General features: G+C 34.7%; 1 protein-coding gene and 1 long non-coding RNA gene across 8 annotated transcripts in view; both read right to left on the minus strand.

The window, feature by feature from the left end:
* Window positions 1-18,055, minus strand: part of promL (prominin-like) — a 407,308-nt gene that overhangs the window by 326,891 nt on the left and 62,362 nt on the right. The window lies entirely within an intron of this gene.
* Window positions 1,336-6,671, minus strand: LOC138710441 (uncharacterized). Its single transcript, XR_011335240.1, has 3 exons — window positions 5,200-6,671; window positions 4,413-4,478; window positions 1,336-3,962 (listed from the first exon to the last, which is right to left on the minus strand). It is a non-coding gene; the product is annotated as an uncharacterized lncRNA (long non-coding RNA).

Below are 18,055 nucleotides of genomic sequence, written 5' to 3' on the forward strand. Positions count from 1 at the left end.
GTAATGATCCGCACAGTAGGTTCCTTTTCACCTAAATACAAAGAGAGATCCACTCTTCGTAACGTTGTTTATATATTTTTTGACAAGTAGCAATGGAAGAAGTCCAAACTGCTCAATTATTGAGCAATTCACCGTTGCTCTCCACTCCCTCATTCAGGTCAATACAAGTGACTATCCAAAAAATTTTCCGATAAATATGCCTAAAGCCAATGAGAAGATACCTGGCTTATTTAAATATTAATTTTCTGGCATACCTATTAGACAGTTTGTTGGACTAAAATAAAAAATGTATGCCTTTAGCACAGATGATGAGGAAAATAAGTATGTAAAGGAATAAAAAAAAAGCAATGTGGAGCGAATAAAATTTGATAACTACAAAGACTGCCTATTTAACCAACAGCAAACTACAAAAGAAATACTCGTATATCGAATACATTCATCAAACTACAAATGTACATAATTAAAGAATCAAAAGTCGCCCTAAGTCCATATGATAAAAAGTACCTTGTAGACAACATGACTCGCCTTAGTTTTAGACATTGCAAGATAAACAAAATGAAACGAGTATTCGTATTTTAATAAGCTTGCTTAATTTACCATTCCTGATTATAACATTTTTTGGGTGCATTTTTCACAGAGTGAAGCAGTGATTGAAATCTGTTCAAAATTATAATCTTGGCTGTAAATATTGTTAATCATGGCAAGAGACTACATTAAAAAATATTCAATTTGATTTTTTAACTAAAAAGAAATGAAGATATTTTTATTTAAAAGAATACACCGTTCGCTCATACAAGGATTTTAGGAAGTTCATTTTCAGGGCACTACTTTATTAAAATAAAGAGAGAAATTAATTAATCATGTAAACCTTTATTCAGACAAGAGAATACAATACATTTTAAACAAAAAGAAACTTATTGAGGCATTACAATGTAATCTAAGAATATACTGTGATCGACTTTTCAATACCTTTAACATAAAGTTCATCGTCTCCTCTCTTCTTACATAAAATAGCTTATTGAAACATTCTTTTCTACAGTCACACTTAAACTCATTAAAACGTATTCTTCAATGCCAACTGGAAAATATATGTTATATTACTTAAGAGTTGGACATAACTTTTCTCAAATATTATTTTAAACTTGCATGGCTAGTGTTCTTAGATTTATTTGACTTCTGAGCAAATTTCAATTCTATTATAACTCCTAATTTCTCAAGAGCCATAATCATATCTGGTCTTTTATAATCTGAGGTGCGAACTTCACTACCATAAATGAAACCCAACTCAAGCAATGGAAAACAAAGAATCTGTAGCAAAGTCGCATGATTTTGTTCTATAACTTTAAAAAATATCCATCTGAAAGTAGGCACTGGTGTCTGTCCTTGAATTTCTCCATTGCTTCTCTGAAATCTGTCTCACCTTTTCCAATGGATGATTTTTTTTTTTTTTAGTAGGTTGTTTTACGAGCTTTATCAACATCTAAGGTTATTTAGCGTCTGAATGAGATGAAGGTGATAATGCCGGTGAAATGAGTCCGGGGTCCAACACCGAAAGTTACCCAGCATTTGCTCATATTGGGTTGAGGGAAAACCCCGGAAAAACTTGCCCCGACCGGGAATCGAACCCGGGCCACCTGATTTCGCGGCCAGACCGCTGATCGTTACTCCACAGGTGTGGACCTCCAATGGATGAAGACAGCAGCTTAAATGATTCAGTGAAGGCATGCATCTTTTTTACATTAACCTTATTTTTGGTAAAGTCATACACTTTGAATAGTCTAAAAATTTCTTTCTTAATCTCAAAATTTGGTGATTTTATACAATTTTCATATTCACTGCACTCATGTAATTTACGTATGAAAGAAAATCTTGCTCTAAAACAAAGAAAAAAATAGAAAAAAAAAACATCACATGTGGCGATCTCTCTGCCAAAGTTTTTATTGTAGCTAATAGTTCAAGATCTTTTTTGTCAATCTTATCTAAGACTTTTATAGTCACATTATACCCCGACTTAAGATCACATAAGTTTCCCCGTACTCTTCATGTTGGAATGAATCTTCAAGCTTTAAAATGGAACCTGACTTTACCCAATAACTAAGTGTTTTAGAATGTTTACCTGCCACATATTTTACAACAGAGTAAGGATTATACACACTGTACAAACCACTTTTGCTTACATAACCATTGTATACACCTTTAACATCATTTGTCTTATCAGATAATCCACACTTGGAAAGAAGCACATTCACCTCTTTATCTGTAAAGCCATATTATTCAATAAAATGATAATCACCATTATTCAGAAACTGGCAAGTAGTAAGAGTGCCAAGTTCAGAGAAAAGACCAATAACAGCAATGTAAGATATGCCATTAACAACAGCACCTATTACATGGGTGTTGTTTATCAGTAGTGATTCATTCATTCATTCATTTTATTCCATAGATCTTACATGAGCAATGTAGCTTTAAGATGTGGGACAAGTCAAAAGTTTACAATATTACAATTACAATTTTTACAAATTTTTATAGTTTTACAATTTAGTAATTTTCTACAATTTTTACAATTTTGTGCAATTTTTTTAAATATTTTGGCGAGATGTAGTGAGATGAGGTGAGGTCCGAGGATTCGCCAAAATATTACCTGGCATTTGCCTTTTGGTTGGGGAAAACCTCGGAAAAACCCAACCAGGTAATCAAATCAAAGGGAGGTAATCAAATCAAAGGGGTTGATGCCAAGGACTCGCCATAGACTTGCCATAGACCATCCGGCTTCAGTTCCACGGCTGTGGAAAACCTCGGAAGAAACCAAAGACCACCAATGTAAAATTTCAAGAACAGAGAAAGTTCATCAGGATTCATTTTAGCATTAAGCACTGCTTCGATAATGGGTGAATCATACTCGTCTATAAGAACAAAAACTTTGGATTTCTTGAAATGTGCGCATAAATACTCACAGAGGTCCTTCAAATCTTGTTGTGTATCAGTGTCATCCATACTTTTATAATCAGAGTTACTTCACCACTTCTTACAAGACCCCTTTTCTTCTTCTGATAAATCTGGACTTATTTTGAGAAATGGATATTGTTTAAAAAGTATTGTGTCTTACTATTCTACAAAAATGTATCATATTATCCTTATTTTTAATAGTTATACCACAGAGGAAATTCATCTTAAGAGTTGAATATTTATCAAAAATGTGTATTTACAAAATTTGTATAGTCTGGTCTCTTAATTCGACCCTCCCAAATACTAACATTATAACTCAATTTTTTATGGTTTTGAGTTGTGCTAGTTAATATGGTCTTAAATTGTTTCTTTTTCTTCCAGTACTATCATTGTAGCTCTAAACCCTCCAAATCTTATGTAAAATCTTATTGTTACTATCTGTATATACTATGTAAGCAAATGTATTTAATTAGAATTAGAGTCTGGCTGGGCGGAAGAGAAGGCCTACTGGCCTTAGCTCTGCCAGATTAAATAAATAAATAAATAAATAATAATAATAATAATAATAATAATAATAATAATAATAATAATAATAATAATAATAATTATTATTATTATTATTATTATACACTGATTTACACGATCATTTTAAAACTTCATTTGCTTCTCCTGAAAAATGGAAGAAAGTGAGTTACAATGTTAATAATTGTGAGGGTCGAATTTTCAGTGCTTCAAATAATATGTAATTACTTTTTCATTTATTGGAAATACCCTTCCCTGATCATCACATTGCTCATCATTCTGTATTTCTAAAAAAACATTTAATCATGTCCATGTTAATTGTTTTACCAAATCGCCTTGGAGCAGTTATCATGGCATCTATTTTTAAGTCTTTTACATTTGATTGATGAGAAGTTGCTCTCTCAAACAGCTCGTATAGAAGAAGAGACTTGTCCACATATTCAGGTTCACTTACAGCAGATGGAAAATTGAGCAAATGTGATAGGCTTCACCTCCTAAAATACAAATAAAATAAATCATATTATAAACATCAATACAATCTAAGGATCTCCAGTTCATAAAATGTAAATCAAGCAAATTACAACATTGTAACAATGCAATTTACTATATACAGTAATTGTTTAAAATAATTTTTTTTTTTTTACTTTTTTGAAACACAGAAACAAAGTGACCCACATAACCTCTACCATAATTAGAAATTAAGTTTTATATAAAACTGCTTGTACAATCTTGGCAAGTGTTTTTGCAAATTCACACACTGTGTGTTCATCAATTATCAGTGGAGCAACTTGTTACAAACAAAAAAGATCTTGTCAGATTCCAAACATTATGCTTAATGCTACTCAACTTTATTTGAACCAAAATCTCAAAGCATGACATTAAAACAATTAAGAAAAAACTACATTCAGTACATTCAACACAACATCATATTTGAATTTGCTCACCTTACATCCAAAACTATGAGTAGTGGTATCCATTTTCAGCCTTTTTGAACTTGGTTCACCGAACATCTAAAAAAAAAATAAATTAGCATTCAGTTAGAAATATACAGGAATAATACGAAAGTCATTATTTGAATACTTTAATCTAATTATAAATTACCGAAAATTGTGTAAAACATGGTTTCTGTGGGCAAAGACACTGTAACTATCAATAGCCCTACCACACTCAAAATAAATTGCACTGCCCTAAGTTACACACTAACTCAACAAAAAGTATCATTATATCCCTAGTTTCAGTAGACACTGTATAAACATGATAAATGAGAAAATATTTCAGAAGAATGTGCATTCTATAATGAATAATATTTTTATTTTATTCGTAACATTAATAACAAAATAACCTTGAAATAGGCGCTAAAACTTTTGCTTTATAAATTTATAAAATATTATCTCAAGTTAAGTCTGTCTATTCCATCCAAATTATTTCGAGTTATATTAAGATAATTTACGAAGTTATTTGGCCATTTGATAAACGCTAGTAGGTGATTTACTAAATGTTTAATGTAAACTAAAAACATAAAATTAACGGAAAGAGACCTAGATCAACATCTATAGACAGTAATAATTCACACAAAATACAATTGAAGAACCACCTACTTCTGCAATAAACTCTAACTTATAAAACATTTGATTCTGACGTTCCACCTGCTATATAAAAAATAAACCAAAAAATTAACCTCATGCCTACTAGTATGTTCAATATATTTTAATTGCAATGTGTTTCTCTTACCTGACACAATATAGGTCGTGGTCTTCCTTCTTCCTCAATGTAATGGCCTCGAGTATTATCTCAAGCTCTACGTGTTTACGCTCTATCCATTAAGCCACACTGGATTCCCATCGGACTGAATCCTCTCAGTTTAAGTTCCACCTCTTGGGTTCCCTCTAATGGCCTACCCTCATGCATTGCGTCATAGATGTATGACAGTGGCACAATGTCCACACATGTGCACAGGTGCACTCGTTATGAGTGACTAAGTGGCCGGTATCCAACAGAATAAGCGCCGTCTTATTTTGTTTAACCACTGTTTTGGTCATTTTGGCAGTTTCAAATGCCTTTGAAAAATTAATTAAAAAGTAAAAGACATTAAAAACGAATTTTATTTCTTATAACTGTAGATTTTATTACCCTTATTTACATGCACGTCCCTTATCACTGCTCGCTTATCGTGCATCATGTAGGCCTACACATTAGCCAAAGATAAGGTGTCAGTAGTTACACAATGTCATGACAGGTAAAGTTTTAATGATTACGTCTAAATCAGGGGTCTCAACCTTATGAATACTGCGGGCCATTATTTAAAAAAAAAATGTTTTTGAAGGGCCGCAGACATCCTCCAATAACAAATACAATTTACATAAATGTCTTACTAATTAGTGATTACTGTAATTTATAGTAATTAATAATACAAGTCTGTTCTGATATTTTTTTTTTAATTTTAAGTTTGAAACTTCACTATCGGGTCGCAGCATAATGGCGGGTCACATGAGGCCTGCGGGCCGCTGGTTGTGCACCGTTGATCTAAATGTTTATGCTACAAACATGCAGGAAACATCAATGTCATTATAATTTCTTTAGTCAAACTTTTGCTAGGAATGTGAACATTTGTTTACTAAAATGTAATTTTGTGATTAAAACATAGTTTCATAATATAATTCTCACAAAACTCTGGCTAATGCTAAATTTGTAAGCCTCTATAACAGCCTTTAATTTCGTAGAAAGCGCACTTAAATGTCGACACTTGTTTAGGATATATTCAAGACGGTAATGATAGATGCCCCATTATGTAGCCCTACATGTAATACATGCTTGTGAAAGTAAAGATTAATCTTCCTTACATACAATAATAATAATAATGCTCGTTTACCATTATTAATGAAATACAGGTTTAATTCTGTTCCTGGTCATTTGTCCGACCTGTTTTTCCGAAATCCTAATTCCTAACGTCTGTTTTTTCGAAGTGTATTTCTTTTTTCGAATTCCTTTTTCTGCAACAATTGTTCTCAATGTATATTTTTCAGAGAGGAAATTCTTCCATTAACCATTATTTCAGCATGAGAATTTATGAAATTGTAACAATACTTTGGCGTTGCTTACATTATACTGTATTTCGAGGAAAAAAACTTTTGTGTTTTATTAGCCTATTCATTTACAAAAAATGCAGAAAGAGCCTAATTATATATAGAAAGGGAGGGACAAGATTACTATTAAAGGCATTTGTATATCATAAAATAAGAACTGCAAGGCAAGGAAACTATTACTGGGACTGCTAAAAACTTCAAGAGAAATCACCACCGACAACGGGTGATTTTACTTCAAACTATCATGGCATTATCTTCCTCCGAACACAGAAGTAACACAAAATATGAAGAATAGAGGCGAAGACCATCAAGAACTTCTTCTAGCACAAATATTATGTAATGAACTGCAACGAGTTTCTTCCGATGTGATACGTTTTATGCCCTTATGGGAAAATGTAAAGAAACCAATTCGAAGGGATAGGAGACGTGATCAAACCCCAAATTTGACATCACTGCAAGACCTGTTTGGGATTCCCAACAGGTACAAAAAATACTATTTACGGAGAGTGATTTCTATTATTTGACTCATATCTAGACGAAGATAGCAATGAAGCCGGATAATCATGTTTGCCACGTCCAATTAAAAGTTACGTGTGATTAGTTTATAGACATGGGTGTCCAAACGCCTATAGAACCAGGAGATATTGCACGTCAAGCATACTCTGCTCGGTGGACCAGCACCTAGCTCAGCCGACCGATCCAAGCTTGCCGTCTGTCATCACAAGAGGAACCCCGGTAAGGGCGGATCTTATGAACCGTTGCTTACGAGATTACACAAGCTGGCGCATAGCACGATCGAGAGTAGGTCTCTGTGAGTCATGACAATTTCTGCCGCTAGGTTCGCCTCGATGCCCTAAGAAATGATGAATAGTACCATTACAAAGCATTGTGTATCGTGAAAATAGTTCGATTAATTGTGCATTACTGATTGAGTACGAATATTATAAATATGCCAAGCATATTATAGTGTTATTTGAAGTTTGTTCAGCTAAGTTATATTCGAAAATTGTCTGTGTTTTGCTATGTGAAGAACTCAGTACCAACAGGTCGTATCTTTATAGCTTGCTTTTTAAATTACATATTGTCTGTCTTAGTTTTCCAATAAGCTGATTTTGTTTCCGAATTGTCCCAGTAATTTTTTTACGTTGTAATGTAATGGCTTTGGGAATTTTTTTACTTTCAATTGAGCACTGTGTGGCTATAGTTTTTTTATGTGCTTCATAGATTTCTTCAATTGAAACATTTGCTTCATTGAAAGCTGATGTACTATGTTCAACATTGGGTTTATTTTTCTTAGCAGGATGGATGTTATTCACCACTTCTGTTATCCTTCTTTTGTTGCGTCTACTTATGTTTGAAACATTTTGTTTATGTTTTGGAAAATCATCAAAGACGGATGGTACCACATTAGGAAGGAAACGTTTTAATGTTGTGCTAATGCTAAAATCAGCTTCTTTGAAATGTCTGCTGCAGACACGCGATTTCTTGTTTGGCGTCCAAAGAGTCCTTGGTTTGTCCCCTTCGCGAGAAATGGCTACACAACACTTCTTTCTTAGTCCTTTATCTTGTGGAAAACAATGAAACGAAAAATCACATTCTTTATTCTGGTTCGATTTGCACAATGGCACACAGCAGTAAACCATTTCAATCACACAAATTACAGGCTAACTTCCTAATTTAATAAATGCTAATTCAAAATATATTTACACGCACTAAAACACTACAGCGTTTACTATTACTATGCTCAATAGATTAATCAGTAGGCCTATAGAAATGTTTTCACCATTGCAAGAAAAAATCGCGCAATAGTTATACTTCTCAGTTATTGTGACGTTCGTATTTTTTTTTAAAGAGAGGGAAAAGTTAGGCCTTCTTGCAAATGCTTAATTATGAATTCAAGGAAATTAAAGATAATGCAGTACCTTAATTAGTTGCAATATCTTATTCAATAACAATATTAATAATATTAGGTGAAAAGGGTAGGCTATAGTGCGTATATGTAAGATGTCAAGTTAATTTATTTCTGGAAATGTTTGGTGTATGAACTGAAGTACAGAGCAGACAGTCCCTCAGTTTATACGTAATATGTTTTAATATCAAGAATGACAGCCTTTTATTGTAATATAATTGAGGAGTAGAAGTTTGGAAATTACGTTTATTGTCCATAAAATGTTGTACGAAGCATTTAATAGGCAATGGTGAGTCCTTTAAATGTCCCAAATGTCAATGTAATTTAAGTATTCTGCTATGAATATTTAGGGCAGAACAGCGCTCCGAGCGGCGGAATTGGCATTACGAGGGAACCACTTCAGACTCGTTTTTCAAGCGCTATGCGCCAGCTTGTGTAATCTCGTAAACAACGTTATGAACACACAGAATTCCCGGCCCCGGATTAGTCCCACCGCTAGCCAATCCCGCATCATCTGACCGGAACAATATATATATATATATATATATATATATATATATATATATATATATATATATATACATACACTGTTTTCGCTGTAAGAAAAATCTTGATGTAAACATAAGCACGTTGCTGTCATACCCGTGATTGGCTCCCCGTCGAAACACTCACATGACGCAGGAAAACATAGTTCGTATTTGAAAACCATAATCTTGTATTGTTTGAAAATAAAAATTTGAATTCTAGTTGTTAAATACAATGAAACATATAACTTCACTCATATGTAAAACGCTATGTAAAAGAAAAGCTACTTCTATATTTTGTTATGTACTATGAATGCGGATGAACACCAACAGTAATACCGAGGTACAGCTCGACCAAGTCAAGTCTGCGAGCCGAGAAGGGACGTTGGAGACAGTTCTGTAGGGAAAGGAGGCGGTAACGAGAGGAGACCAGTACAGTCTCATATGACAGCAAAGTTTTCCTACTGCGCTTCAGTTCATAGAGCGGTAACAATTTAAGACGCTTTGAAATAGACTGTACTTCTACTTCTGCTTGACAATGAGGTTTGGCGTTCTGATTGGCAAGCGTGGGCGTAGGAAAGAAAGTTGCATGAGGGGGGAGGCAGCGTAACTGTTACCTTTATCTGAAGACAAGGACAAGAAATGGGTGCGCTCCGTAGTGTATTTTAAACGATGCGCACAAGTTGAAATCTGAGCGTCAAGTGACCTATGTGGCAACTGTGTTTTGCCTCTACATTCCATCCCGATATCCCCACTCGCAGACTTGACTTGGACGAGCTATAGTCTGTTCTTGTAACAAGCTGGAGTCACTTGAGCTCATATACTGTTTTCGCTGTAAGAAAAATCTAAATGTAAACATAAGCACGTTGCTGTCATACCCGTGATTGGCTCCCAGTCGAAACACTTACATGACGCAGGAAAATATAGTTCGTATTTGGAAACCACAATCTTGTATTATTTGAAAATAAAACATTGAATTCTAGTTGTTAAATACGATGAAACATTTAACTTTACTCATATGTAAAACGCTATGTAAAAGAAAAGCTACTTTTATATTTTGTTATGTACTATGAACGCGGATGAATACCAACAGTAATACCGAGGTAGTCTGTTCTTGTAACCAGCTGGCGTCACTTGAGCTCGTAGTTGTTCACGTAAGCACGTGGTACTGAAGTATGGCTTTTGCATCCTCAACTGTCCATTGTGAAGACATAAGACTTAAAAATAATTTAATTACAGTAATTATAAAATAAATGTTTCCTAAGCAAACGAATGCATAGTAGTGAGGTTAGACCTACTTGACGAGTAACGGGAACTATTTAACATGAAACAGAATGTACAACAGTAGGCGGGAACACGTACTGTGAATCTACGGCGCCAAACAATAGCCAATGAAGCCTCACTTCAGTCACGTGCTATTGTTTACATTAGGATTTTTCTTACAGCGAAAAGATTATATATATGAGATGACATTCAGACATCAGCATCATCAGTTCCCTGACGATGGCTACAGAGTCAGTAGCCGAAAGCTTGGAGTATTCCACAACTTTAACTCGGCTGATAGACCGCGAATCCATCATTAAAAAAAAATATATTAGATTTACTAGTCCATTTTTGTCTCAACTGGGAAGCAGTAACCATATCTGTAAGACATGAAAAAAAAAAATGGATAATATTGAACACTTCTGAGCAACTTGTAACATCAATATGATTTTAGAACTAAAAAAAAAAAATTGGAATTACTTGAGAAGGGGAAAATCCACTAAGGAAATACATTCGTACAATAAAAAAAAATGCACGTAGAATACATCACCCAGTCTAATGAATGAAACTACAGTTTTGTTGGTTTAAATGTTATACTTTTGTCTTTGGTTTACAAATGAAAAGGGTATATGCTCAGTAATGTCCAATTTAAACTTAGAAATTACAAGAATGAAAAAAGTAGGGATAAAGGAAGATTAACTGCAGAAAAACTCATAAAACATTCAGAACTGGAAGAAAAAATCAGTAATATTTTAGAAAAGTATCACGGAAGAAAAAAGAAATCCTAGAATATATTTCTAAAAAACTACAGAAACTATAAAAATGAAGAATAAAGACTATGATAAATCATTTAGCATATGTGAGAATTAGAAATGTGTGAGTCTTCAATATGACATTTTACAAGTGTGAGGTTACGTGTGTGCGATACTTAAGACTGGAACAATATGTTTCCTCTTTTCAGGTATTTTTCTTTGCATCCATAGCAACAGCAGTAGTTCGCCATCACTGTGGCTATAATCGGTATGTAATAACTTATTATCCTACTTTGGATACTTTTAATTAATGAATCACAAGCAAGACCCCACGTATAAAAACACTAAAGAATCATCTGAAGCATACCAAAGTCACGTGACTTACGTTTTCAATGTTGATATCCTGCGCAATAGACCAGGGCGCTCTCTATTTATACTAACTCTATGGTTATATACCGAGACAGAGAAAGCATTATGCTTCTGTATCTATCTGTCTTCCTTTCTCTTCCCAGCAACCCATGCTCACAAGCAGGTATTAGGAAGCAAACATCTCACATCGACGCGCGAGTTCAAATTCATCCCGCGTCAAAACATCGTATGAACAGTAAATGAAATATGAGACAACATTAATAATAATAAAGTTGTTTCTGTATACAAATAAAAAAAAAACATTCTTGTAAAATAAAAGGTGAAGCAATGCTTCCACCACATCCATGGACGCTACACTGAACCAACGAACTTCAAATCCTCAAATGTCAAGAACGTTCTAATGGTAAAACGACAATATAGCTACTATAGTCGCAACGCTGTTATTCTCGGCGTGACCCCTCCTCTTTGCTTATGTCTTAGGAAATGAAGGCTCTATAAAGTCTAGGTAGGTAGTATTGTTCGCCATTTTTGTTCTTTCGTTGCCGAGCTACCAGATGAGGAATGTATTTGCCACACCGTTAAACATTATCATGTCGTAGCTCTTATGATAATAAATCAAATGCACTGTAATTCAGCAAATAACTGAGCGGCAAATAACGTCCTCGTGTGCTTTCTGCGAACGCCAATGAAAGAGCCAAAATGGCGGGCGATTATATTAAGTATTTATCGAGCCTTAGGGAATGCATAACGTCATCATCAGCGAATCACAAGACGCACACGTTTGAATGTAGCCGACCTGCAACGTGATTGGTTGCCGGAAATAAGAGCGACGGGACTATATAGCCTACTGCACGACTTCACCGACTGCTTATAATATCGCCAACTTATAACGTAATAACTTATCAATTACGTATTCTTTTCCATCGATTCTTTAAATTTACTAAAACGATTAAGACACAACCCTATACGGTAAAAACATATCCTCTTATGAACTCACGGCCATTTTATTTTTGGGACCAGAAAAGTAAGAATTGCCGAAAAAAAGCGAATCTTATACAATCACGGTTAGCAGGCAATTTAAATCCTCCCTTAATGCCCACCTAGGAGAGTCATCTAGGGTCAACGAAGTTTTAAATTTAAATTTACTCAGTGTTTCTTTCCAGCGAAATACTCCAGTATGTATTTATATTTCATTCGTTTGTTGTACCGTACCACCGACAGCATTTATTCTCACAAAAAGGTTCCATATACGTACAGTAAGGTCTACGTCAGTAGTGTCAGAGTTGTAAGCTCCGAAACCGGTTGTGGAGCTAGAGACGCCCAGTCGGAGCATGAACTTGCTTATGTCTGTGGAAGCACCGGAGCACGCAACGAGTTATAGTGGAGCGCTCCGCTCCGTTTAGGCTCTGTCTGACAACGCTGGTATACGTCAATACGTAAAAAAATCGTCGACTCCCTGCGATAGCCGAAGAGCTAGGACGTCGGTTTTTCATGTCTGAGACCCTGGTTCACACTCCTGTGAAACGAAGTCTTATTTATATACCAAAACGGGTTTGAGACAGTTTTCGCGATCATATGAGTCCTTTGTGACATAATTTCATCTATTCACGCGTCAATTATCAATTTGAGTCATCCCTAACATTAAGTGAAAGAAAAAAATGAAAATAGAATGACTATAATGTAAAATATCCCACGGAACAAAATATCCACAACAAATCCCTACGACTAATGCTTATCAATTTGAGTCATCCCTAACATTAAGTGAAAGAAAAAAAATGAAAATAGAATGACTATAATGTAAAATATCCCACGGAACAAAATAGCCACAACAAATCCCTACGACTAATGCGCACGCCACTCTTTTGAGTACGACACTCATCAGTTAGCGTAGCTTTAAACTACATAAATGAATGAACATACAAGTATTCTTTATTCATTAAAATTGTATTTAAATCTATAACTGATACTGGGATAATTTAATTATATGGGCAAGTTGCTACGTTCATACAGCTCTGCGATATAAATACAAATTAATCATCCACTTGGAATCTTCCAAACGAAATTGAACATTGCATCAAACAATTACCAATTAGGCCTACCTTCGATTGCTCTGAACGTATTTCTTCTCAAAAACTGAGAAAAGCATTGCGTGAAGATTCTTTTCATCAATGGAGCAAATTGAAAAGTAAAGGTTTGGGAGTTGTTTTCTATTCTCACTGGAAGAGAGGTAATTCGTGGATCTCAACCAAAAAGGGACTTTCGAGCAGTCAGTGGACGCAAACCATTAAAATGAACTGTAATACAATACCTGTACGTACTCTCCCTAGTAGAACTCTTGACTCAACCCATTGCAGAAGATGCGACGAGCAAGAAACGCTTCCTCACTTCTTGGGTTTCTGCCATCATGGAGAATTGCTCCGAATCAACAGACACAATACGGTTCGTTCTCTCATCGCATCTTCAATCCGTCAGAATGCTTCCTATGAGGTTTATGAGGAGGTTGGTTGCGTCTCTTCTGATGGCTCTACTAGATGTGCTGATATCATAATTGATCGGCAGAAGGATAAGGGTGTCATTCTTGATCCCACAATCCGTTTCGAGATGCATGAGCAACAGCCACAAGAGGTGTGTCGTAAAAAACAAGTCATCTATGAGCCTTGTTGTCAGCATCTCGGAGCACAATATCACATAACACATTGGACAGTTTTTGGGCTCATGTTCGGTGCCCGTGGCACGATCCCACGAGAAACATTAAATCAACTTAAACAATTTAAAATTTCTGATGCAACGATTGATGCCATAGGATCTCATGTGTTAAAATCATCCTTAGCTATAATTAGTAATCATTTGTACCCAAGTAACTTTTATTGTAAATGATTTCCTATGTTTTCTTATCATTTATCTTACTTTTTTTTTATCTTTCAAATTGTCACATAATTGTTTTTAACCATTATCCATTGTGAATTGATTAGTAGGCCAATCTATCGAACCCTTATTCAGGGTGGCTTTTTTAAATTTCTATCTACAATTACAAATTATTCAAAATATAACAGTTAAAGACTATTTACCAAGCTGAAGACAAAGGTTCTTTGGTATCTACGAAGTTTTTAAATAAGAGCTCACGACTATTATTACATACTTTGAGCATTAGTTATCATTAAGACAAATACATTTTTTTTAACATTCGTGGTATTAATTTATAAAGTTTCAAATTGGTATTTAAAGCGAGGGATGAAATTAATTTCTAAAGATCCGAAAATAAATTAAAAGTACGACAAAACCGACTACAAAAATATAATTATCTTTGGTATCTTCTCATTCCAGGATAACAAGACGCCTCTATGTTTTAACTTTAACAGTCTTTAAACTGTATATTATGTGGCTTTGATAATTGAATGAATGACCTTACACTTCAAAGACGGAAGCAGCACTCTCGAGTTTAAGTTGCAAGGGTGACTACTGTGTAATGGCACGGGATATGCGGACCGTTAGAGCAAGAAGTTCGCTGAGTAATGTTCCGAATCAATTGAAGGAGAAATCCTTTCCTATTCTATCTTATACACCATTTACTCTGCCACATTTAAACGAAAATCCGTGAAGATCAGAATGAGAATGCGCAATGCACATTCTCTAATCTAACATAACGAGCGAGATGTTCAAGGTTGTAAAACAACTTATATCTTGCTTCAAGCTCCTATGTAAACACAACTAGATAATGGGAATGATTTATAGCATTAGGAGGAACACAATATAAATCCTACGAATTTAAATAAAGCCCTATCTTCGACACTGCAGAAGAATAATAAACAGTTGGGCCCAAAAAAATGGATACATACTTCAAGAAGCAAAATATGTGAGTAAAAACTTGACTACTGAATTGATACGCACATCAAAAGATGTCTGAGACAGATTTAACAACTACTATCACAACAAATGCTCGAAGTGCTCCCCATTAGCATCCAGATACTTCTGGGTTCGACGAACTATTCCATTTGTAACAGTAACGGCTAGTGATAAAATATTGTGTGTTCACAACTTTGTGTTCCAAAATCGAAGAGAATTTGAAATCGTACGTTTAGCCTAATATGAAATGTCATGATTTCAATGCTTCACTATTATCGAAAAACCCGCATATAAATTCAAAACATATAATAATAATAATAATAATAATAATAATAATAATAATAATAATAATAATAATAATAATAATAATAATGATAATAATAATAATAACAATAATAATAATAATAAAACCCAGTCTTTTTATTTCCATTTTTTTGGTAAGTTAATTTACCCAGTTCTTTACTGTTCAAAATTGCTTGAACTGAGTTCATTGTTTACATTTGTTAAAAATTAATACATACCCCAGTGCCGTTATTTACAAAAGCGTGTGTTCAGTAATATATTTGGTTCACAACACACTGATACACTATAGCCTATATCAGTATAGTAATCCCATTCGCATAGATTCATTACTATAAATAAATGCCAGTAGATATTATTCTTACATAATATAAACTTCCGTTCTGATATTTAAATTCATACCACCATCAATTTATATACGTGTTCGAAAGCCAAACCATGGATAAATATATAATATTTATCCATGGCCAAACTGTGCTATTATAAAGTATAGTAATTCACAAACTACACTCTCGTAGCAGCACTATACACACATCCACATAAAGTAAACGTTCCGACAGGAGATATGCTGACACCTACAGACTAAAATACAGACTATTAAATTTCCTCCTCGAGATATAGTACGTGAACGATAGGCATCGATCCACCTGACATCTGTAGGATAGATTCACTGTTCACTTAACGCTTTGTGCTCTTCACGAGTCATAAGCGGCCAGCGAAAGACAATTTTCTCCCGCGCATGCATGAAATTCCTGTAACTTTCTTGAAAAGAGCACGGCTTGTACGTGAACGCACGTTGCCAATTTACTTAAGAAGTTTATGCAAGATGCGGGAAGTTTAAAATACTCTATTCTGATATTATACATCCCCACTACGTCAATATGGTATTAAATAACAAAACTAGTCGTGCATTAATGGAAACAAGGTGTTCACGTGCTCTTGTGCTCTTATTGACGCACCGCCACAGATATGTAACATTCATCAATGTGCCTATTGTGATGATTGCACACGCCACTTCAATTTCTTCATGTAGCTCCACTAAAATAGCTGATTTTCTGTGATACATCACATCCTTTAGAGTCTCTCATAAGTGAACGCTGAGTGGAGTTAAATCGGGTGAGCGTGGAGAATACACAACAGCACCTCTTCGTCCTATCCACTGACCTGTATGGTCTTGGTGATAGTGTGGTAGTGAGCAATTTGTTGAAAATAAAATCGCTCATTCCTATAGACTGCACGAATGGCAAATGAAATGGATGTACGAGGTATGTCGAGGTACACAGGGCCAGTAACTATTCCTTCAAAAAAGAATGACCTAATTACATTCCTGGTTGACAGTAGACACCAGACATTGAATCCCTCTGACTCCTTGTCTACACGAATGTGTGAATTTTCTGAAGCTCAGTACACACTATAATGGTGATTCAATTTTACAAATCTGCTTAAATTGTGCTTTGTTAGACCAAATCACTTTGTCAGAAATTCCTCCTTCTCTTGTACCTTTCCCATGAATAACAAACATGTAGCCATATATATAATATATAATATATATATATATATATATATATATATATATATATATATATATATATATTTACTGCCCCGCTAGTTGCATTGTTGGTTCTGGCATTTATGGGACTAGCATTATATTTTAATAGAATATCACACTAAATATTTCTGTAGTAATTCAGTTAAGCTTTGTGAATCCATATTATAACATCTATGAAAGTGTGCATACTGTACATATTTTGGGCCTCTGTTGCCAAGTATATAGCAACTTCAGCATATCTCTGTGGTCAGATCTTGAGCCTCGTACGCAGGCGGTCGGGGGTCGAGTCCCTGTTATTTGAAAAATCCACAGTGACATTTGTGGTCGACAAGGTAACAATTGGCATTTTTCTCGGGGTTTTATGTTTCCCCACAATGGGCATGAACATCGTTCCGTCCATTCCATTCCACATAATGTCCCTAACGACGACTGGTGACGCACGGAGGGGGCTGGACTACGTCGAACCTTAACGTAGTCAGCCTGTGCGGGACGGGAATACCCCTAGAGCAAGCGTAATAGATCTACTAGGTCATAGTATCTCTCCACATGCATACATACGAGCTATTCCATCTCAAATCGACCGAAATATAGAGAAAATTGACCTTATAATTTCTAAATGCAATGAAACTTTTTTGTATGTAGAGAACTATGATACAATGCTTGTGCAAAGTTTGAGGCATCAGAACTTCATAGTCTTTAAATTAAAAATATTTAAATGTATCGTATTTTCATAAAATTAGCAACTTTAAACTGTTGTAGCTCCGAAACCCTTTCACCCAATGATCAAAATCATGGTTTAATTTGATCCTGAAAAATTAAAGTTTATAGATCTATTGACATATAAACAGATTTTCTTACTTTTTATGGAAATGGAGAAATTTAGATTTTTCCTCATTAAGACGCCTTTGCCTAGGAAAAAATATTTTAAAAATATATAGTTAGATTCCGCTTTGAAAGTACAAATAAACACATAAAGAAAATAAATAGTACGCGCG

Source organism: Periplaneta americana, chromosome 12 (genome assembly GCF_040183065.1).
Source record: "Periplaneta americana isolate PAMFEO1 chromosome 12, P.americana_PAMFEO1_priV1, whole genome shotgun sequence".
Lineage (NCBI taxonomy): Eukaryota > Metazoa > Arthropoda > Insecta > Blattodea > Blattidae > Periplaneta > Periplaneta americana.